The following is a 19,256-nucleotide window of genomic DNA, read 5'->3' as shown; positions in this document are numbered from 1 at the left end:
ACCCAGGAGCCTCTTCTTTCCATCGTTTTAAAAGAGATGCACCACAGAGCCCTAGTTGCTAACCACTAACTCCCCCACCCCAATTCCTGTAGCCCCGTCCCCTCTCACTATAGGATGACCACTTACTTCTCTATTTCTTCCGCCAGTCTGGGAGCTCCTTGAAAGCAAGGCTGGTATCTTATTTGACTTTGTATCTTGTATATCTTTGTATCTTTATATATCTTTATATCTGTATCTTGTATCTTGTAATAAGCCCCTACTAAAAAATGTGTGTTGAATAAATGAACTCCGATGGAGGCAAGAAGGGAAAGCAAGCATACTTAAACATAAAGTAGGCTAAATAGTTGTCTCCTTGGTTTTAAAAATGCATAATCTATTAGAGAAAGCTGTGAACAAAATAGTCAAGACAAAATAATGTTCCCATATTCTTCACATGCAATTAGCCTATTAGCATTTAGCTATTTACTCTTGTTTACTGCTTCAAGATACTACAAAACTACTCAAGATGTTTGCAGCCTGTCCTTTGAATTTAGCTGGAAGTCAAACAGAAAGGTTTTTCTCTTTTTTTCCCCAGGAACAGTTTTTACTTGCTACAATTTTGACAACCAAGCAGCACATTTCACCTTTCTAATAATACATACCGGGCACCAATCATGCTTTGACAAATCCATAAGTCATAGGTAAAAGTAATGTTTGGAAATAAACGTAAATAAAGCTATACTTGAATGTTCTTTTTTTTTTTTTAATTTTATTTATTCATTCATAGAGACAGAGAGAGAGAAGCAGAGACACAGGCAGAGGGAGAAGCAGGCTCCATGCAGGGAGCCCGATGTGGGACTCGATCCGGTGACCCCAGGATCACGCCCTAGACTGCAGGCGGTGCTAAACCGCTGCGCCACCAGGGCTGCCCACTTGAATGTTCTATTATGAAAATTTTCCATATACACAAAAGGGAAAATAGTACTATAAACACTCATAAACCCTCACCCAGACTGTACATTGATCAGGATTTCCCCGCACCCTGCTTCACCCCTTCTCCTCTTCCCCTCCCACCCCCTTCCCTTTTCTGTCTCTTTCTCTCTTGAATTATTTTAAAGCAAACCCCAGACATCTCATGGTTTTGCCCTACATAGCTCTCTTAAGAAATGAGTTCATTTTCTGGAAATACCTCTATTGTATTCTAGAATCCGGCATAAGCTAGATTCTAATTGATCTTTTTTTTTTTCAAGTACCAATATTTATGAGTCACTTAAACCCTAAAGGGTGCCCAATCCTGTGTCATTTCCTGGAGGAATATCAAATACTTCCATTTAAAGTAAATGTTTTTTCTTTTGTGTACTTAATAAAAAAAGAGAGAGAGATAAGACCTTAAAGTAGTGGCTATTTAAAAATAAGTTGGTTACTTTTCCAATAATGGAAACATTCAATTCAATCTAGTCAGATTGAAGACATTCTTTACATTCTTACCAGTCAAGAGTTTACAGATATTTAAGGTATGTCCTCATCATATTCTAAAAGCCCCTCTTGATGTGATGAAGAATACTATAACAAAGCCAAAGATCAAACAACAAAGTAGCCCCTCTCCTCCTCCCACCTTTACAAAGCTAAGCTTGTATTAATTCCTTGGACTGAATCAGCACCCTCTTGGGGTACCTGGGTGGCTAAGTGGCTGAGCATCTGCCTTCAGCTCAAGTCGTGATCCCGGGGTCCTGGGATCGAGTACCCTCATCGGGTTCACCACAGGAAGCCTGCTTCTCTCTCTGCCTCTGTGTCCTCTCATGAATAAATAAAATCTTAAAAAAAAAAAAAAAAACAACACAGCACATTCTCCTTTGCAAAAATCTAAGCTTGTCTATATTGCCTAAGTGAACACTGACACTTTCTTCAGATATCTGAGTTAACTCATGAAAAAATACATTTGCTGCTAATGAAATTAATTAAGCTTCACATCCGAGGGGTATTTCCATTGTCCTTTCCTTTTTTAAAAAAATATATTTTATTTATTTATTCATGAGAGACACACAGAGAGAAAGAGAGGCAGAGACACAGGCAGAGGGAGAAGCAGGCTCCATGCAGGGAGCCTGACGTGGGACTCGATCCTGGGTCTCTAGGATCACACCCTGGGCTGAAGGCAGTGCTAAACCACTGAGCCACCTGGGCTGCCCTCCATTGTCCTTTCCTATGAAAATTAACATGGAAGTCAAGGACAACCTTCAGGGGCTTCTGTGCATACACACACACACACATATATATACACACATACACACACATCACAAGACAAGGTCAGACTAGTTACCATGCTTCAATTCAAACCAAAATATTATGATGTACAACTCAGAAGTCACTAGAGATACAATTTTAGCTTAGGCTTTGAGCTACGCTGAAAAACTGAAAACGTACTCAAAGTGCCTCCTACAGTGTTGCATACCCTGCTTATATGTTCTGAGATATAGTACTTGTTAACGGAGAAAACACTTCTTACTTCATACGCCTATCAGAGGCAGATAGCTAGCTCTGCTGAAATAAGGAGAAATATATGATAACCAATGGGTGGAAATCCCAAAGGACTTTTTGTGGGCATTGGAATGCACTATCACCACCGCGTTACAATAACAGCACCAAAATTTCATCACTGATTTTCATGTATCTTGTAAAATATAAATAGTAACACAACATTTGTCATAAGTCATTTTATATGAGCAGAATACTGGCCTAATCATAACCTATTCTATCATGACAGCTACCTCATCTTTTCCACAGAATTTTGAAAAACCATTTATGGATCAAAGGCATCAAATGCATTTGAAATTCCACTCCCCTCCACCCTGACAAGATATAAAGTAATAGCTTCTGTCATTTAAACCTCGGGCCTCTCATTTGATAGATACAGGTATATAATTAAGATTTCAAAACCAATTTTTAGAAAGTACAAAGTTCCTAGAATATTCCTCAAATAATAAAAAAAGGTAGAATATAAAGACAAAATTTTAGATTCTAAAACTTCAAAACTTTTCTCTCTTATTTGGTTCTCTTTGAATAAGGTTTAGAATGCATCTCCAAATGTTTAACTACCCAAACACACAGTAAGAATTTCAAGGTTTTTAAATAAATTTCTGCTTAAATATTCAGTCACCTAGAAGCTAGAGCCTAACAAAATAATAATAAAATAGTTACCCTTCTGCGACGAGAGCAAACCTGTTTCTTTCTCTCTCCCAGCACTAATAGAAGGAACCTCCCACGCCCAGAAAGCCAATCTGGAAACCCAACATTCTTCTTACAATTGCAACTTTAGAGAGCAAGTCATAACACTTCCTGCTAGAAAAAGAGAACACCCTGACAAAGGAATGATACAATACTTATGAATCCTCTTCCTGACAGCCTTACGGTATTTTGCCAAATATTAATAAATTCTAATTTTACAAGATTCAGTGAAAAGTTAATTTTTAAAGATTCCGGCTCCACTGAAATCCTGCGAGACCACAAGGGAATTTAAAAGTTGGTTCAGGTCAAATAGCTACAACCCACATACCTATTTAGAGCTTGAACATTAGCCAAGTAACCTGCTTATTTTAGAACACATGGAACCAGCTTCTCCCAAGTGCCCAAGTCACTCGTCCATAGGAAAGTACATTACTTAGAAAGGCAAATAAAGTGTCTCAGACCACTTACGTTTCTCTATTGTTCAATTCAATTTATACCTATTCATACATTTATGCTCCCTATGCTAGGCGTTATGTAGCATTTATCACTGAGGATCTAGGTCTTGTTCTCTTTGGAAAAGTCAGCTGTTAAGTGTGGGAATTATATTTTCTACAGGCACAGCGCATAGGAACTAAGCCAATACTTGGCTGAACTGAATAATCTTCTACTCAGAGGCAGTATCGCAGAGTAGTTCAGGGCTGTGTGAGTCCTTGGGCGAGAGTTGCCTCAGCTCCTGTGCCTCTACATAACTTGAGATCATATCCCGGCCAGTGGCAGGCGTTAGATACGCGGATCACTGGAATTCTTCCTATTGAAATTTGCTTTTAAACCAATCAAGCAATTCTAACCAGTCAATTGCTAAATGAAGCAACTGGTTCTCTGTGGGGTGCCTTTTAGGAGAGAGAACAGAAAATTCATAGAGGTACTGTGCTAGGCTTAAGAGACCACTTCTTTAGATTTTATTTATTTGACAAAGAGAGCACAAGTGGGTGGAGGGATAGAGAGAGAGGGAGAGGGAGAAGCAGACTCCCCGCTGAGTAGGGAGCCCAATGCGGGGCTTGATCCCAGGACATTGAGCTCATGACCTGAGCCAAAGGCAGGCGCTTAACCGACTGAGCCACCCAGGCGCACCTTAAGAGATCATTTCCAATACTGACATGGGGCAAGTCGATCATTTGAAAGGAAATGGAGCATGGTGCAAGCATTAGGGTCTTAGGAGTCTGCCAGACTTGAATTGTTTGACTTCGAACAACTACTTAGCTTCTCTGAGCCCTAGGTTTGTATCTGTAAAATCGAGCTAACTCCACATACTTCACTGGGTTACTATAATGATTAAAGGAGATGACAGAAATACATAAGAGTGTTTGGCTCCAGCAAGGTGCTAAGCGGCAGACCTTATTATAATCTTTCTGGGATACAACATGCCTACTACCATCTGCCCTATCTACCTAATATGAATGAAAGTGAGAGAAGAGAAACTCCAGTCCCTTGTAAATAATAGAAAGCAAACCGAGGCATGTTCTGACAACATATTGAATTCTTAAAATAAGGAGGCAACTCTTACTGCACTCGCTTGTAAAAGGGTTCAGGATGGTCCACGTCATGAGACAGAGTGTTCTCCTGTCCTCATCACTAACCACCATTAGTATACTCTGCATAACATTTTGTCTCCTTAATGGAAGCACTTTATTTCATTAATCACAAAAACTGCATGAAATATCAAAAGGCAACAAATCCGGAACAGAAAGAATATAGCGGCAGGAGCCAGACGATGTGTTTTTCCATCTGTCTCTGTTGCTGACTCACTCTGTGAAGCCCCTTCAACTTTCCAGAGTCTCAATTTCACTGTTTGTAAAAAATAAGTACAGCACTATCTGCCTGTGGCCTGCCAGGGAATATATGACAGTAAGTACTTTCCGAACACTTTAAGCTAACTGGAAAGAAGGAGATACTCGTATATGTTATCGTGCATCATACAGATAGGAGGAAATAAGGGTGCAGACTATCGCCTCAGTAAGAGGACAGGATCACTATTAGACCAGAAATGTTGGCTTTTGGGGCACCTGGGTGGTTCAGTGGTTGAGCTTCTCCCTTTGGCTCAGGTCATGATCCTGGGGTCCTGGGATCGAGTCCTGCATCGGGCTCCCCCATAGGGAGCCTGCTTCTCCCCCTTTCTCTGTGTTTCTCATGAATAAATAAATAAAATCTTAAAAAAGAAAAAAGTGTTGGGTTTTCCCAGCCTTACCTTTTCTGCGCCATCCTTGTCACTTCCAACCACTTAGAAGGGTCTGCCTCAAGTGCTATTAATCTCTTCAATGATGGTACCTGGAATCAGCTTCTCTTGACCTTCCCTTCAGAAGCTATCAGATGGAGTGCATCTCCTTGCTAGCTTCGTGAACTCCACGACTAATCTTTGATCACAGGGAAATCCCATCAACAGCTGGTCATTATTTTTTTTTTTTAAAGATTTTATTCATTTATTCATGAGAGACACAGAGAGAGGCAGAGACACAGGCAGGGAAGAAGCAGAAATCCACGCTGGGAGCCCGATGTGGGACTCGATCTCAGGACTCCAGGATCATGCCCTGGGCTGAAGGCGAGGCTCAACCGAAGGCAGACGCTTCCAGGCGCCCCGGTCATTGGTTTTAAAGTCCACTCACAGCATAATAGAACTTTGTAAACTGCGAAACCTCGTGAGGTTGTGAAAGTGCCAGGAATGGATGGCTACTCCCTTCAAAAATGCACATCTTCTCCTTAGGAGATACGAGGCCATTTTCTAAAAGACTGCTCTACCGCATCAGTCGTTGAACCAGTTTTAGTCTGCGGCCCATTTTGTAACCTACATGTCTCCTCATCTGAGTATGTGTGGGTGTGCAGGTTGCTGTGAGCGCCTCTGTGTGACGCCGCGTGGGAACAGAACCTGCTGAAAGTTGGTGTGGGAATAGGACATGGTGGCAGGAGTTGTGGAAGACAGGTCATGTCTTTTCTCAGCAGGTCACAGGATGAAAACCTACTCTGCTGCTGTATTCCAAAATTCATCATGATGAATGTTCAGGTGGTACAAACAAATCTGTAAAGTAAAAGTTCACACACACGCACCTCTGAACACACACACACACACACACACACACACACACCCCTAAGAGTGGAAAGGAAGGAAAGAGGCACACCCGAAGTTTCCTGAGAGTTTCACCAATGTATCAGGGTGACTCTCATTGAAACACTGTGCTCCCCACCGCACCCATACCGGGTATATTCTTTCCATGTGTGACATATACACCAGGGCCCCTCCCACTGTGCCCCTCCCACACCTCGGTAACACTGACCTATTGTCCTCTAATGAAACAGGATTTCTACCCACCTGCGTGACTTATAAAGCAAACAAATAAATAACAACTTCCACAGTGAGTGAAGCATCACAGCAAGGGGATCGTCCAGAAATTAACATATAGGCAACTGCTACTGTCTTTTGGACTATATTTCAAAGTTTAGGATATTTATACCAGGAGTAGTAGTAGGTGCATGGTCTTCCTGCAGCATGGATATGTCCGTTTTAACAATCAAGCGTGTCTGGTTTATGTTATCATTCTTTTCATATTTGAGGCAGAAATAACCCACAAATATATCTTAATTCCAAGGGAAGTCTCCTCAATAGTAAGGATTTATTAGCTCAGTGTTTGTGTAACAAAGTAATCAGAATCTTAAAATAGAATGTCCTATTATACATTATATACCTTGTCCTAATGCACTAAAACAAAAAGGTTGACATAAATAGAAGGTAGTTTGAAGCATTCGAGTCTTCCAGAAATAGTTGAACTACAGACAGGGCAAGGAACAGATTTAAAAGACAGCTGTCGTGACTACAGTTAATACTGAATAGTGTATGTGAAGTTTGCTAAGAGAGTAAATCCTAAAAGTTCTCATCATAAGAAATGAGGTGTTGGAGGTTAACTAGTCTTTTTATTGTGATCAGTTTACAATATATACATATATCGAGTCATTATGTGGTACCCCTGAAACTAATGCAATGTTAATGTCAATTACATCTCAATAACACTGGGGAAAAAAAGCCATCTGTGTTCTGTTCACAGCTAGTAAAACCATACAAAGGAACAACTCAGATCCTCTACGCTTTTCTATCCTGAGGGTCTCTCATTCAAAAAAAGAAGGAAAGAGGAAAGAAAAGGAAATGGGAGAGGAAAAAGGAAAGGACTAGAAACAAGAAAAATTCAACTCAGCAATTCCTCAATTTTTGGCCTCAGGACCTGAAGACACCAAAGAGCTTTTTGATATGAGGGTAGATCTACGAATGCATTTATCATGTTAGAAACTACAACTGGGAAAATTTTAAGGCATTTATTTAAAGTAACAATAAACCATTACATGCTAACATAAGTAACATTTTTAATGAAAATCACTAAATTTTCCCCCCAAAATGGGCAGTGTATTGTTTATATTTTTGCAAACAGCTTTATCATTTAACTTAATAGAAAGACAGGTGGATTTTCATGTCTGCCTCTGCATTCAATGTTGTTTTAGGTTCAAGCGTCTTCAGAAAATATGGCCTTGCAGATACACTGTTGAAAGAAGTATTTTAAGAGCCCTTTCAGATAATTATGGATATTCTTCCTTATAATGCTACAGCAAAACTTGAGAATTAGTAGCTTCTTAAATGTTGGTTGCAGTGTGGAATCTGGTATCATACAGATGAATTTTTCCTACCCTGTTACATTAAAACTCCCTGGACTACCTTGCACATCAAATGTAACAATCAAGCATTGGTCACCTGGAACAATATTGTTTGACTAATACAGATCTTCCAAATGTCCCACTTCGTTTTACAATATCTAACAAATAACTTTTTAAAAACAGATTTTATTTATTCATGAGACACACAGAGAGAGAGGCAGAGACATAGGCAGAGGGAGAAGCAGGCTCCCCGTGGGATCCCGCCCTGAACTGAAGGCAGATGCTCAACCACTGAGCCACCAAGGCGTCCCTAACAAATCACTTTCACTAAAAACACCACCAATCTCAGAAAAATCTAAGTATTGACACTTAATGGCTGATGCAAGTTTTCAAGATTTTGAATTTTTGCCTGAAAGCTCCAATTTTATCACTGGCAACAAATACTCTCAGTGGTTGCCTTGTAGTAACAGGAACACTTGGTTCGTTTTTAGAAGTTTTAAAGTAATCTCTACATCCAACATGGGTTTGAACTCACGACATCAAGATCAAGAGTCACATGTTCTCCTGACCGAGCCAGTGAGGCTCACTTGGTTCATTTTTGATGACATATCTCCCAAATACTCAGGTCTGGATAATCAGGTAACATGTCATTCAATCTTTGAAGTAAAGACAGTTTTTTTTTTTTTAAGATTTTATTTATTTATTCATAGAGACACAGAGTGAGAAAGAGGCAGAGACACAGGCAGAGGGAGAAGCAGGCTCCACGCAGAGAGCCCGACGCAGGACTCGATCCAGGGTCTCCAGGATCACGCCCCGGGCTGCAGGCGGCGCTAAACCGCTGCGCCACCGGGGCTGCCCTAAAGACAGTTTTCTATTTTTAAAAAATGCGGCTAATTTAGCTTGCAACTCAAACAACTGCACATGTACTTTTCCTCAGGATAACCTGTGTACATGTATATACAGTAGAAAAGCTTTATGTATGTTTCCCATCTCATCATACAGAATATTAAAAGATGTGTGCCCAAGACTTCAGACTTAATAAAATTATTTTTTCCTGCTTCATTAAGGACACTCATAAATGAAACACACATTGTAGGTTTTTATCTAACTGTAAGGGTATGTGGGGTTGCATACAATGACTACTAATACAGGGTGGTGGTGGTGCTGCCTTGCTTCTTGCTAAGAAGCACCAGTAGTTTTACTACCATTGCTTTGGCACCACTGGTACAAATGTCAACACAGATAAAAAAGCAAATAACATCCTAGTGTCAGTATCCAAGTCATTTTGATCCCCAAAGGCTTATAGGTCAACATTTTTTTTGAGAACTGGTGCTTTATTTATTAACATTTATCATGGAGTCATCGAATTTCTGAGAGATAAAACACATAAGGTGTGTAGGTTTTGTTTTGTTTTTAAAGATTTATTTATTTATTTATTTATTTTAGAGAACATGAGTGGGAGGAGCAAGCAGAGAGAGAGAGGGAGGGAGAGAGAATTTGAAGCAGACTCCGTGCAGAGCATGGAGCCCAACGCGGGGCTCCATCTTACGACCCTGAGATCACGACCTGAGCTGAAACCAAAAGTCAGACTCTCAACTGACTGTGCCACCCCAGGTGCCCCAGGTATGTAGGTTTTGACAAGAAATTTCAAAACTGAGAATACAATTACCAGAATTGCATAGGTAGGTTTTCATGGGAGTTCTGTGGCTATTGAATTATGAAAAGAAAACTTAATGCATTGATATCAATTCTGAGAGGACCATTATACAGCTTATCCATTCCAAGGCACATTTTGCAGAATCAGGTTCATGTCTGAAAGACATAAATTTATGATAGTGTAGTTCAGAAACTTTTAATAAATTTTTTTAAAAGATTAATGGCAGGGACACCTGGGTGGCTCAGCGGTTTAGCACCTGCCTTTGGCCCAGGGCATGATCCTGGAGACCCGATGTTGAGTCCCACATCAGGCTCCCTGCATGGAGCCTGCTTCTCCCTCTGCCTGTGTCTCTGCCTCTCTCTTTGTGTGTCTCTCATGAATAAATAACATTTTTTTAAAAATAAAAAGATTAATGGCAATATATTTGTTAAAAACTGTTTCAAAATATCCAGCTCATGGGTAGCAAATCAGATTAACAGTGTTTCTCAGATATAAACTAAAATAGAAAGGGTTTGAAAGTTAAAAAAGTCTGTGTGAAGTGCAGACATTATTACTATTTTAAAATATTAAAAACTAGGGGCACCTGGCTGGCTCAGTCAGTGGAGCATGTGACTCTTGATCTCAAGATCGCGAGTTCAAGCCCCACAATGGACCTAGAGTTTACTTTAAAAAAATACAAATAAAAAAATAAAATATTAAAAACTAAGTGTGGGGACACTTGAGTGGCTCAGTGGTTGAGTGTCTGCTTTCCGCTCAGCACATGCTCCCAGAGTCCTGGGATTGAGTACCATATTGGGCTCCCTCCGGGAAGTCTGCCTATGTCTCTACTGGTCTGTGTCTCTCATGAATAAAATCTTGAAAAAAACCAAAGACAACTAGGTGTGCTATGGGGCACCGGGTGGCTCAGTCAGCTAAGTTTCAACTCTTGATTTCAGCTCAGGTTGTGACCTCGTGGGTGGGGATCAAGCCCCCATGCTGGCTCCAGGCTCAAAGGGAAGTCTACTTGAGGATTCATTCTCTCCTGTCCCTCCCCTCACTCGCATGTGTGCATACTGTCTCTCTGTAACATAAATTAATAAAAACAAAAACTGGGTGTGCTATAGTACTTATGGGTAATATACGGCATATTTTAAAGCAAATCCCAAACAACAAATAAAAAGGGGAGAAAAAAGATAAAATAAGAATATCAAATATTGGGGCAGCCTGGGTGGCTCAGCGGTTTAGTGCCACCTTTGGTCCAGGGTGTGATCCTGGAGGCCCGGGATCGAGTCCCACGCCGGGCTCCCTGCATGGAGCCTGCTTCTCCCTCTGCCTGTGTCTCTGCCTCTCTGTCTCTCATGAATGAATAAATTAAAAAGAAATTACTATAAAAAAAAGAACATCAAATATTGATAATTGTTGAAGCCGGGGGAGGGGGGGTTTCACGATCCTATTTTACTTCATATGTTTGAGAATTTCCATGAAAATAAGTTTTAAAAAACTCCATGTGCTTATAAGAGAGTATTTAGTACACTGGCAAGCAAAAATAAATTCCTGGCTTCTACTAATTCACTTAGACAAATACCGAATGAGCATCCACTCTGTAAAAGGCACTGTCCTAGATGGCATCAGGAAATACAAAGGTTATGAAACATGCCTATCACACCCAAAGGGCTCAGAGTGTCTGTGCCCATATATGTCATGAATTCCCTAAAATGGGTATAATGCCTCTGCCACGACCATCCTCAGGGGTACTTACACTATTGCAAAGCACACACTGGGCCAACTGAATTGCCAGTCATCACAATGCAATTTTCAGAAAAGAGAAAGGACAAACGGCAGAAAAAGAAAATACAAAAAAGAAACCAAGAAACTAAGAAACGAGAAAGTCTCTCTGATGTTCCTCTCTAAAAGGAAACGAACAAGGGATGTGAACGAATATGGGCATGACCACATCATGTTTCCACCACAAGCCATCATCTTATTTCACTGCAGGACAGGAACCATCATGTCATATCCTTTGAGTCAGCTCTTGTACTACTCACATAGGCAAAAATAACTGAGTGATACATTCATTTTCCATGGTGAACACTAAGAATTCTAGAATCCTTCAAATGACTGAAGGCAACATTTATAAATGCCATACGTTAGCATACGTTAATTTCTAGGGCTACTGTGTCTTTTTCACCACCTCCCTCCACACAAACTAAGCCCATCCTGAAGAACAAATCCACATGTTCGACTGGTAACAGTCCTCAGTTACTAAAGTGTTCTGATTATAACATTAATAAATGAAAAATAAAAGCGATAACCAAAAAATCAATTATTTACTTATCAGGTTCCAGCTTAGTGCCATATATTCCAAACAAATTGTCAATTTTTCCCTATTCAAACTTCAGATAAAATGTATAAGAGTTCTCAAAGCTCATGCAATGAAAGTCTTTAAAAGCTGAGAGTGGGGATCCCTGGGTGGCTCAGCAGTTGAGCACCTGCCTTTGGCTCAGTGCATGATCCCAGAGTCCAGGGATTGAGTTCCACATCAGGCTTCCTGCATGGAGCCTGCTTCTCCCTCTGCCTGTCTCTGTCTCTCTCTCTCTCTCTCTCTCTCTCTCTCTCTATCTTTCATGAATAAATAAACAAAATCTTAAAAAAAAAAAGCTGAGAGCATTAAATGATTTAAAATTGCTCAACTGCTTCAATATTTAATATTAGCTAATGTCTATGAAGGCAGTGGTTGGTCTGCTTTGTTTACCGATCTATCTCAAGCATCTAGAACAGTGCCTGGCACACATAATATATGATAATGACATTGCATCCAAAGGGAATTAAACTCATTTGCTATAGTGGGTTATTACGTAACCAAGGGCAAACTTTTAGTGCTTGTAATACGTACCAAATAAATATAAACACAAAAGGTGTCTTTTCTTATCACACTGGGTAACTCTACAAAATAAGAGGATTCCTTTTTTTTTTTTTTTAAAGATTTATTTGTTTATTTATGATAGAGAGAGAGAGGGAGGCGGAGACACAGGCAGAGGGAGAAGCAGGCTCCATGTCGGGAGCCCGACGTGGGACTCGATCCCAGGTCTCCAGGATTACGCCCTGGGCCAAAGGCAGGCGCCAAACCACTGAGCCACTCAGGGATCCCAAATAAGAGGATTCCTGAGAGCCAATCTAGCAACACAAATCGTAGGTTACATCTTCCTAGTGGCACTGAATCTATGATCACATTTGAGTGAAATATGAAGGGAAGGATTCTTAAAATTCTCCACTTTGAGAAAATCAAGGCACTTCAGAGAAAAGAAGTAAAATGGAAAGTATAAAGAACTCTGAATTTTATTTTTTCCCTCAAATTTACCACACAAAGAGAGAAAGAAAAATCTCACTTAGCTGTCAAGATACCACTGCTTCTAGTTCTCTAAACTTTAAAACGAGTACATTTCGACCTCACAAGGAATACTGAAATCTTCAAAAGAAAGAGCGGCTTTAGCATTTCCTGCCTGCCTGCCCTAGAACAAGATTAACCTTGTCAGTTCTTAGGAAGACATATAAAACCCCTTTAAATGACTAATTCAGATGAAGTGGTAACATGAACCTCTAGTTTATAAGACGCTGGTTTCTACTTGTTACCAGATGTTGCCATCACTTCAAAGTGTTAAATGCATTCATGAAGAGGTTCAGATATATTTGCATGTGAAATAATTTCTGACTTCTGCTATTACTGTGGAGACACATTCCCAGAGAAAAAAAAATTGTTGCCTCATTGTCTAACAAAACGTCTTTAAGACTGCCAATATTTCCTATAAGAACCACCAGGTACTCTAGGTAAATCTAATTCTCCCATGTAATTCTTGCAAGCACATATATACATTTTCGAAATACAACACAAATTACTTTCGGTTCACTGGGAGTTTGTCATGAACAGCCAGCTTGAAGGTCTAAGCTTAAAAATTTTTCTGTATATATATACCTTTGGAACTTTTTAGATAAGTAAACAGCCCCCAGCTTAGAGTTCCTTTACTAGGTATCATTCAACAATTGCACGAGGTTTTCTGCTTCTATCCATTCTTTTATGATTAATTTCTTTGGTTATGTTGTCATTAATTTTTAGTAGCTTAATTAAAAGATTTTTTGATCTTCAGAGCTGTTTTTTTAAGATTTTATTTATTTATTCATGAGAGACACACAGAGAGAGAGAGAGAGAAGAGAGAGAAAGAGAGAGGGAGGCAGAGACACAGGCAGAGGGAGAAACAAGCTCAATGCAGGGAGCGGGACGTGGGACTCGATCCCCGGTCCCCCAGGATCAGGCCCTGGGCTGAAGGTAGCGCTAAACCGCTGAGCCACAAAGGCTGCCCTCCAGAGAGAGTTTAGTTCAACAACAATGGTTGCTATTTTCCACACATAATGGTCATTTGTTAAATTTAGCCCAATACAGAATCCTGAACACAATGTAGGGTTATCCTTAAGATTGGGTGCAAAAATACTGTGGGCTCATAAAGTGTTATCTGCCCATACTGCTCAAACATGTGGGAGATGCCCCATAAATGTTATTAATTATAGTTTTGCTGAGATGCCCCAATTTTATTTCTTTGAAAATGAAGTTGAATCTGTAAACATTACACTACACTGGCTCCGGTTTTTAGAGCCTGAATTCTAACTGACCAGTGTTGCTTGCTCAGTATTTTATTTGGCAATCTGTTACCTGGTTAAACTAAAAAGTCTCATTATAATTCTGCCACAAAGCAAATAGCTTGTGTGGCTTTCACTTGCTAAAAATCGTATTGTTAGCAAAAAGTCACCCACACCAGAGTAACTTCCTCCTTCTCTGAGTTTATCCCTCTCCCTGGTACTATGTTACCTTAGAGGTTGGCTAAAGCCATTAGCAGTGTTCTTTTGATGGCGTAGACTGTCATAGGCTTAATGATTCTGAGAATTCACTGCTTTAAAGAAGGTACTTTTAAGTCTCTCATTAGACCAAATAAATAAAAACAAATGCAGATAACCTACATGTGAAAATAAGAAATTGGAATATCTGTTTATGATAAGCACTATTTTATTGCATTCTTCCTTAAATTACACTTTTTTCCCCAATTATAGGGAAGATTATGGGGTAGCTTGACCATTACCTAAACAAAGTTAGTTATAGGTGAGGCGGGGGGAGAAACAATGGGTGAAATCAGTGGTAGTAAATTTCACTATGATGATTATACTAAAACTGAGCCATAGGCTCTAACTTAGGGAAGTTTTCATTATTGGGAAATTAATTCTGCTAACTGTACTTATCAAGGTAGTATCCTTGGACTGTGATTTTCAAGTTCCTGTCTAAGCCTAACTACTTAATACCACATACATAATGTTATAGGCCACCAGTGATACATTCTGTTAAAGCAATAAAAGCCAATCTAGAATATAAACAGGATAGGAAAGATAGCCAGAGGTTTTTTGGTGCCTCCACCCTCATTAAGCAGAAAGAAGAGTGGAAAAATTTTATCTTGAGAAAGCAAGACAGAAATGAGAGCATGATCTCATTCACTTTCCCTTACCCAAAAGCAACAAGGTGACATTTTCTCTTCCATTCTTCTTCAGCCCTAATCAATTTAACAGTCCTCTTTTTTTTTTTTTACACCTAAGAATAAGTTTCCAAGTGTCCTATTTAAACTAAGAAGTTTACCAGGTTCTTTTTGTAATTTTTAAGATTTTATTTTGCAGAATCAAAAATCAAAACATGAGAATGACCAAAAGTTTTAAAACTTGGTTTACTATTTGTGAATAACAAGCACATTCCAAACTTCAATACCCTAAATCCCATTGCTTTAGTGGCATATTCTGTTTTGCTATTTGAGGAAACGCATTTGTTTAAAACAACAGGAAAGGTAAACCATAATCTCCTTAAGGTAGAACGATAGGTTTAGGAAACTTGTACACAAAAATCTAATGTGGGGGGGGGTTTAAAAATTCTGGAAGGGCAGCCCCAGTAGCCCAGGGGTTTAGTGCCGCCTTCAGCATGGGGTGTGATCCTGGAGACCCGAGATGGTGTCCCACATTTGGCTCTCTGCATGGAGCCTGCTTCTCCCTCTGCCTGTGTCTCTGCCTCTCTGTGTCTGTCATGAATAAATTAAAAAATCTTAAAAAAAAAAATCTGGAAGTAAGCCTTCAAAAAAGTTTTAAACTGAAAACTAGATCAATGATTTAGAACCTGAAAGTTATATATCTAAATCAAGATATATCAATGTGACATTCATTTGAAAAAAAAGGAAACTTCTAACTTTGGCAATCAAAAAAAGGCATCTAAGTTATGTCTGGAAAGAAATGACCAACTAATATTCTTTCAATGATTTAAAAATCATAGCAGTTGGGGTGCCTGGCTAGCTCAGTCCGTGGAGTATGTGGCTCTTGATCTCAGTGTCGTGAGTTTGAACCCCACATTGGGTGTGGAGATTGCTTAAATGAATAAATAAATCTGTAAAAAAGATAAAAAATTAAAATCATAAAAATTGGGACCACTGTAGAAAGTAAGACCTAGCATGAGACCACGGAAAAAATTAAATTGCCTTCCTTATTGGAATTACAATTTTTAACTTAACATTACGTATGCAATCTCAAAATTCTAATTCATTAATGCAATTTCTATCAATATCCTAGCATAGTTTTATGTAGTCACAGACCAACTTAGTCTAAAAACTTATGTGGAAACAAGCAGGTCTTGCCACAGGTAAAATATATTGAAAAATAAAGTGGGTCTGTCTGGTGTCAAATCCTATCTTGTGGCTGCAGGAATCAAAACAATGTGGGGTTGGCAGAGCAACAGACACAGAACAATGGAACAGGTCAAGGAACCCAGAAGGAGACCTACACGAGTATACTCAACCAATTTGTGACAAGGGTGTAGAAGTGCATCAGTGAAGTAGTGGTGCTGGGGCAATTGGACAACCATTAAAAAAAAAAAAAAAAAAGAACTTCAATCTAAACCTCACACTTTTACACAAAAATTAACTCAAAATGGGTCACAGACTTAAATGTGAAACATAACACCATACAACTTTAGAAAACAACTTAGAAAAACTCTTTCAGAACCATGTTTAGTGAAGGGGTGTTAGACATGACATGACATCAAAAAGCCAATTCATAAAAAGAAATAGTGACAAATTTGGCTTCGTCAAAATAAATACCTTTGTTCTCTGAACGCCTTTGGTTCAGAGGATGGAAAGACAAGTTACAGACTAAGAGAAAATAGCTGTATACCACATATTGGACAAAGGATTACTATCTAGAATATAAAAGACCTCTTACAACTCAACATTTAAAAAAGTCCCATTAAGAAAAATAGGCAAAAGACATGAACAGATATTACACCCAAGAGGATACATGGATAGGAAAGAAGCACATAAAAAGATGTTCAACATCATTAACCACTGGGAGATGTAAAATAAAACCACAATGAGAAATCACTACACACCTATCAGAATGGCTTTAAAAAAAAAAAAGTGACAACACCAAATGCTGGCAGAGATGTGGAAAAACTGTACCACTCATACACTGCTGGTGGGAGATTAAATGGCACAGTCACTCTGGAAAAATGTTTTGGCAGTGTCTTACAAAACTAAATATGCAACTCTCCTACAACTCAGAAATTGCACTTTTTGGGCACGAATCCTAAAGAAATAAAAACTTAACATTCACACAAAAACCTGTACACACATGTTTACAGCAGCTTTATTTGTAATAGCCAAAACTAGAAATGGCTCAGAAGTTCTCCAGTGGGTGAATGGTTCACAAAACTGTAGTACATCTACACCACTGAACACTACTCAGCAATAAAAAGGAAGTGTTGATATAGACAGCTTGGGTGAATCTCCAGAAACTTATGCTGAGTGAAAAAAAATCCCAAGATTTTACAAATTCTGTGATTTCATTAATTTTTTAAAAAGATTTATTAATTTGAGAGAGAGATTAAGAGTGAGCACAAGCAAGAGGTGCAGAAGGAGAGGGAGAAAGAATCTCAAGCAGACTCCACACTGAGCAGAGCCTGATGCAGGGCTCGATCTCACAACCCTGAGATCATGACCTGTGCCGAAACCAAGCTAGTTGCTCAACCAACTGCGCCACCCAGGTGCCCTTGTGATTTCATTTATATAGTACTTTTGAAATGACAAAATTATAGAAATGCAGAACAGATGAATGGTTTCCAGGGGTAGAGACAGGGGCAGGGGTAAGGAGGTATGTGTTGTTCTAAAAGGTTAACAAAAGGGATTCTAGCACTGATGGAACTTCACTTTGATTCTGCACTATGGTCTTACAAGAGGTTCCCATTGGGGGAAACTGGGTAAAGGGTATACAAGATCTTTCCAAGTGCTTTCATTTTTTTTTTAAAGATTATATTTATTTATTCATGAGAGATACACACAGAGAGAGGCAGAGACACCGGCAGAGGGAGAAGCAGGCTCCCTGCAGGGAGCCCAATGTGGGACTTGATCCGGGACCTCCAGGATCACGCCCTGGGTGGAAGGCAGATGCTCAACCACTGAGCCATCCAGGCATCCCTCCAGGTTCTTTCTTACAGGTACAGTCTATGATTATGGCAAAGTAAACATTTTTAAAAAATCGAATTCAGACAAACACAGAATATAGTATAATTAAATTGATAAGGAAAAGAGAATAAAATCTACTTGCAATAATACCATATTCCGTTTTCAACATTATTCCCACTAATCTTTCCAAAACATTATTGACATAACTATTAACAGCTTTACCATAGACAGTCAATTCATGACTCTATTAGAGTATCTGATCTGGGTAAAAGATACTTTCTTTTTCTGTTCAATACCAAAATAAGAAGCTGAAATAAAGGAGAATTTCAGGGCTGAAACCCATCAGTATATGATAATTTAGGTACCCTTTATTGGAATTATTATTTTTTTTTAGTTTTTTAAAATTTTTATTTATTTATGATAGTCACACATACACACACACAGAGAGAGAGAGAGAGAGAGAGAGAGGCAGAGACATAGGCAGAGGGAGAAGCAGGCTCCATGCACCGGGAGCCCGACGTGGGATTCGATCCCGGGTCTCCAGGATCACGCCCTGGGCCAAAGGCAGGCGCTAAACCGCTGCGCCACCCAGGGATCCCCCGTTATTGGAATTATTTAGTTAACTGGCACTTCGCCCCAGATCAGGAACTGATCATGGCTCCTTCCTTGATCTCCTTCATGTCCTGCCCCACATATCTTCCTGTCAGTGAAGCCTCTGTGACCACCTGACTTGGAGATAGCAATGCCCCTCTTCCCACTCCCTGAATCTTTTTTTTTTTTTTTAATTGGAGTTCAATTTGCCAACATAGAGCATAACACCCAGTGCTTATCCCATCAAGTGCCCCCCCTCAGTGCCCATCACCACTCCCTGGATCTTTAATCCTGCTGCAATTTTCTTCACAACACACTACCAACAAATACACTATATTATCGTTTATTTTCTATCTTTCCCTAGTAGGATGTAAGCCTCATAAGGATGGTAACCTTTGTTTGTTTCATTCAAAGTTATCATTGCCAGTGTCCTAGGACATCCCCTGACCTATAGAAGGCACTCAGTAAATATTTGTATAAATGAATGAAATGGAATTGTTTGTGTGTGTGTGTGTGTGTGTGTGTGTGTGTGTAATAAGACAAAGAGGAAATACCAGCTCTCAGAGAGTGACAAAAACCACTTCAAAAGAAATCAAGAGTGATCAATCTCA

The 19,256-nt window shown here is 39.5% G+C and overlaps 1 protein-coding gene across 5 annotated transcripts in view; it reads right to left on the bottom strand.

Annotated features, from left to right (window-relative positions):
• The window catches only part of PLS3 (plastin 3), a 90,922-nt gene that overhangs the window by 57,281 nt on the left and 14,385 nt on the right, over positions 1-19,256 (bottom strand). The window contains exon 1 of one of the 5 annotated variants that reach the window (XM_038588121.1): positions 3,175-3,240. The exons of the other annotated variants lie outside the window; for them this stretch is intronic. The gene's annotated coding sequence lies outside the window, so the exon portion shown is untranslated. Of the gene's footprint in view, positions 1-3,174; positions 3,241-19,256 lie in introns of those variants that run through there. 5 annotated transcript variants of the gene reach the window in all.

This window comes from Canis lupus, chromosome X (genome assembly GCF_011100685.1).
Source record: "Canis lupus familiaris isolate Mischka breed German Shepherd chromosome X, alternate assembly UU_Cfam_GSD_1.0, whole genome shotgun sequence".
Lineage (NCBI taxonomy): Eukaryota > Metazoa > Chordata > Mammalia > Carnivora > Canidae > Canis > Canis lupus.
Note: the sequence above shows the minus strand (reverse complement) of the source record. Positions and strands in the feature narration are given on the sequence as shown.